Below are 5,084 nucleotides of genomic sequence, written 5' to 3' on the forward strand. Positions count from 1 at the left end.
TATAAAATAGATAAGCAACAAGTGAAAGTGAAGTCGCTCAGTCGTGTCCAACTCTTTTCGACCCCCCATGGACTGTAGCCTACCAGACTCCTCAGTCCATGGAATTTTCCAGGCAAGAGTACTGGAATGGATTGCCATTTCCTTCTCCTGGGGACCTTCCCAACCCAGGGATCGAACCCGGGTCTTCCACATTATAGGCAGACACTTTACCATCTGAGCCACCAGGGAAGCAAGTATTTTGTAATAACCTATAAGAAAAAAATATAGATATGCATGTATGTATAACTGAATCAATTTGCTATACATGATTGTCAATCAACTATGCTTCAATAAAAAATTAATTAAAAACTGTTATAAAGTATTGGCTATGTTTCTTGTGAGTACACTGAATCTTTGTAGTTTGTTTTGTACACACCAGTTTTGTACCAGTTTTGTACATACCTCTTAATCCTCTACCCCTATCTTGCCTCTGAGGTATTTAAATGTACATATATTTGCACTCCACTCTGAGGTCTGAAAATAGGTATTGTTTTAGTGTCATCTTATAAAATTCTGGAGCCTCTCAAACAGCCCCCGGGTATAAGAAAAAGGCCATTATGCCTACAGAACTGTTTAAATTGGTTTGAATTGAGCACTTCCTGGGTTTTCATTTGCACATGGAATTATCACAGCCGATCCTGCCTCTGTGGTCACTGCACAGGTCCGCTCAGCAGCCACGTCGTTGTTGGGAAATTGTTCTGAGGTGCTCCCTGCCATTTGATAAGCTCATTTCCTAGCTGTACTTCTGCCTCTGAGAGTTCAAGCTAAATCTTGTTCAGAAACTAAGTGATGTGGCAGCCTTGCAGAGTGTGGCCATCACCAAATTGTGACATGAGAAACACCGAGGCCTCAACTCAGGAAGGTCAAGTGATCACTAGGAATATACATTTGCTAAACATCCTGAGTATCTACCATCTTCTCGTATAAGCATCTAAAAATTCTTGAGCTTGCCAATTCAAATTTAGCTTATTTGGGACTTCCCTAGTGGTCCAACAGTTAAGACTCTGTGCTTCCACTGCAGGTGGTGAGGGTTCGATCCCTGGATGGGAAACTAAGATCCTGCATGCCACACTGTGCCACCAAAAGAAAAAAGAAAAATGTAATTTGTCCTTTATACACATGGTATTTTTTAACACCTTAAAGCAAGACGTTCATTATTTCATACCGTTTCTGAGGATCAGGAACCTGGAAATGGCTTAGCTGTGTGGTTCTGGCTCAGAGTGTCTCGTGAGGTCGAGTTGAAGCTGTTGGTCAGGGTTGTCTTCATCCCCAAGCTCATAGGAAGCTGAAGAATCCACTTCCAGCTCCCTCTCTTGGTAACTGGTTAGCATCTTCAGTTCTTAGCCAACTACTGGCATAAGACTTCAGCCCCTCATTTCACTCACCCTCCACTGGGCTGCTCACAAGATGGTGATCTTCTTTCCTCAAACTGAGACATGAGAGAAACTGAGTGAACAAGAGGGTGGCAGCCAGTAGACATCCAAGATGGAAGCCAAGGTTTCTCATATCCTAAATCTCAGAAGTGATACCTGAAAGGCGGGGCATGCCCCCAGGAAAGTGCTGCAAGGCAAATTCCGGAGGCTGGCTAAACTTCCAGGGGCTGGCCCCCTGCAGCCTGGCCCAATCAGGTACCAACATAAAGCCCTCGGACACTGACCACCGCTGTAGCCCGCGCTTTCTTCCTTATATGAAAAGACCTGGCCTGGATGCCTGCCCGGACTATAAAACCCCTCCCCACCCCTCATACCTTGCAGACTCCCTTTGTCTCCTCACTCACCAGCCCCCGGGAGTTCTGCCCGAGAGCGACGCTTAATAAAAGGCCTTTACCACCGGTCCTTAGAGGCGGCTTTTTTCCTCCCGCGGCGTTTTTCCTAACAATACCTTCACTTCTGTCATATTCTGCCAGGCATGCAGTCCAATCCTGGTAAAACTGCATACAGCATTTTGCCTTGTAGTGCTAGTGCTCCAAGGAGGTGATTAATAGAAAGAATATATTATAGATAAAAATATTTAAATAAATAACGTGCATGTATATTGAAACTGAATGCTTTTTAAAAAAACTTAATTGATAGAGTGTAATCAAAAAGCCTGGGGGGAAAAAAAGGACTGGAGATCACTGTCCCAGAAAAGAAGAAATCCTGCTTTGGAAATAGTTCCTAGGTGCCAGACATTGTTCTTAGCCTATTATATGTATCCCCACAATTACTCTTCATAACCCTATAAGGCAGGAATTAATATTATTCACATTGTAGAGATGAGCAAAGCAAAGCAGAGAGGTTAAATAACTTTTCTAAAGTCACACAGCTACCAAGTGTTGAACAAGACTCAAATCCAAGTAAACTAAGTTAAGAAAATTCTCCTCCTCTCCATTCCTCTCAATCTCCTCTAACAACCCAGTTTACTCTCCCATTAACTATTCTCTTACACTTTCTTGGATGATGATAAGTCATGGGAATACAAAAAGGTATAAAATGTGGTCTCATTCTTGGGGAGCTTGTGTGATGTGTGAATGAATTAATAACCAGCCATTAATGCCAGTTATGAATTTCTAGTTATAAAGCACAAGTCAGTTTCTATGGACCTAACTGAAAAAAACTGAGTTTCCTTACCTTTGTCAAAGAGGTCTCCAGTCTTTTTGATTATATGTGTGTTTGTGTGCTTAATCGCTTCAGTCGTGTCTGACTCTTTGTGACCCTATGGACTGTAGCCTGTTAGGCTCCTCTGTCCATGGGATTCTCCAGGCAAGAATACTGGAGTGGGTTACCATGCCCTCGTCCAGGAGATCTGCCTGACCCAGGGATCGAACCCGTGTCTCTTTTGTCTCCTGCATTGCAGGCAGATTCTTTTAACTGTTGAGCCACCAAGGAAGCCCTCTTGATTGTGTACTCCATCAATTTTTAAAACTTGCACATTCCGATTCGATATATATATATTTATACTAATTCATAAACATTACACTTACGTTGCTATGGAACTCATATGTTAGGTGTACCATTTCGTTAGTAATTTAGATAGGGTGAGATTAAATACATGTAAATAGAGGTCTCCCTGCTTTCTTCCTGCACTTCATGAGTCCTGAGAACCCGCCTGTTAAGGGCAGGCCTCAGAGATGCACCTTTGTGTCACTCTGAACAGTTGCTTCTGGAAGATTCCTGAAGAATCTCAGTCACAGAATTCCCGAGTTTGTAACAGGAGGGAAAGGGGCAGGGCACAACTTTTGAAAGAAAGACATAGCCCAAGGACACAACATAAACTGATTAGAATCAAATGGGACTAAGTTGGCAGACAAAGCTAGACCTTGATCCTCAATCAGCAAGTGAAATGACACAGCCGGAGGTGCCCTGGCGGTTCAGACACTGTTAAAAGCACAGGCGTGACTCTCAGGAGTGGAGTCGAGGGCACAGTGAGAGGGCGACCCTCCCAAAGGCCTTCCCCACCGGCTCGGATCCACTAGCTCACCCACGGAGCCCCTCCTCCAGCACATGACAGCTTCAAAAAGAAATGGTCGTTCCTAAAATAAATAAATAAATAAAAGCGAAGGAGTGGGCAGTGGCCCAAATCCTGGAAATCCCCGCCCCTTCCCCAAAATAGTTGGAATAATCCTCCCACTCCTTCAGTTCAGTTCAGTCGCTCAGTCTGTCCCACTCTTTGCGACCCCATGGACTGCAGCGCGCTAGTCCCACTCATTAGCATATGAAATTACCCAGCTTATAAAAACTAACCACGCCAAATTTCGGGGCACACTCACCCTCTTTGATGGCCCACACTCTGTCTGTGGAGTGTGCCTCTCTCTGAATCTGAATAAATCCACTCCTTACCTATCACTTTGTCTCTCGCTGAAATCTTTCTGTGATGAGACATCAGAAACCTGAGCTTCATTAGGTCCTGAAGCCAGGTACTGTGGGTTTTGGCTGGGTTTGAGTCCCAGCCATGTGGGCTCAAGTCCCAATCTGAGGTAAACAGTTTCAAGTTTGTGGGAAATTTTGACTCTAAGGTTCACCTGGAAGAGAGAATCTGAAATGAAGGTGCTCTAATGATCATATCCTTATGATTATTTTCCGAGTAGTTCTCCTCATTCTCTTGGTCTTAAGGACAGTTTCAGTTTGTTTATTACTATTGTTTCTGTCAATGCTTCCTCTGGAAAAAAAAAAGTCCTCCAAGTGGAAACCCGTAATACAATTGATCTCATTCTTGTTCCTGTTACTGCTCCACAGACAAAATTGCCTCCTACCATTGGTCAAGACAGCTTTTTTTGACCCTACAATGGTTGGTGAAATAAGTCACTTTCATTTTTTATTTTTTAAATGTCTGCTTATTTATGCATTTATTTGATTGTGCCAGGTGTTATTTGCGGCATGTGAGATTTTTTAGCTGTGGCATACAGGATCTAGTTCCCTGAACAGGGATCGAACCTGGACCCACTGCACTGGGAGCCCAGAGTTTTAGCCACTGGACCACTAGGAAAGTCCATAAATCACTTGAAAACAAAAAACAAAAAAACAGGAAAAAAGCCAGATGTGCCAGTTTATGTGTCAGGTTTATCAAAAGTGTTAATTTCATTATCACTGGGCCCTGGCCAGGTCAGCCCCTTCTCTCTAAGCTCCCCGCTTCACCCCCTCCTCCAAAGAGACCCATCACTGTGCTTGCTTCTCTGAGAGTCTAGGGGTCCCAGGACACTTGGCTCAGGCTGCTGGAGGTGCCAGGAAGAGTGAGGAATCCTAAGTAAGTCTACCCCCAGGGAAGTCCCTCCGTTGTCCTTGGATTCCCTGGGCTGGCAGAGGAATTCAGAACATCAGAGATGAGCTCAGTGGGGCGGGGCCGGATGAGGACAGATAAGGGACTTCAAATCAGAACAGCAGTTTTCACAGTGAATTATGAACCAGACCAAAGAGAGTTATCAAGAGGGAGTGACGGGACACAAACTGGAACTCTGCAGTTTAGGAAAGAAGATCTCAGAACTCAGGGCCAAGGCCAAACATTTTTATCAGCTCCACCCACTTTCGCTTCCACTGTGGCTTGGGTGGGAGGGAAGAGACTCTTGCTTA

This window comes from Cervus canadensis, chromosome 33 (genome assembly GCF_019320065.1).
Source record: "Cervus canadensis isolate Bull #8, Minnesota chromosome 33, ASM1932006v1, whole genome shotgun sequence".
Taxonomy (NCBI): Eukaryota; Metazoa; Chordata; class Mammalia; order Artiodactyla; family Cervidae; genus Cervus; species Cervus canadensis.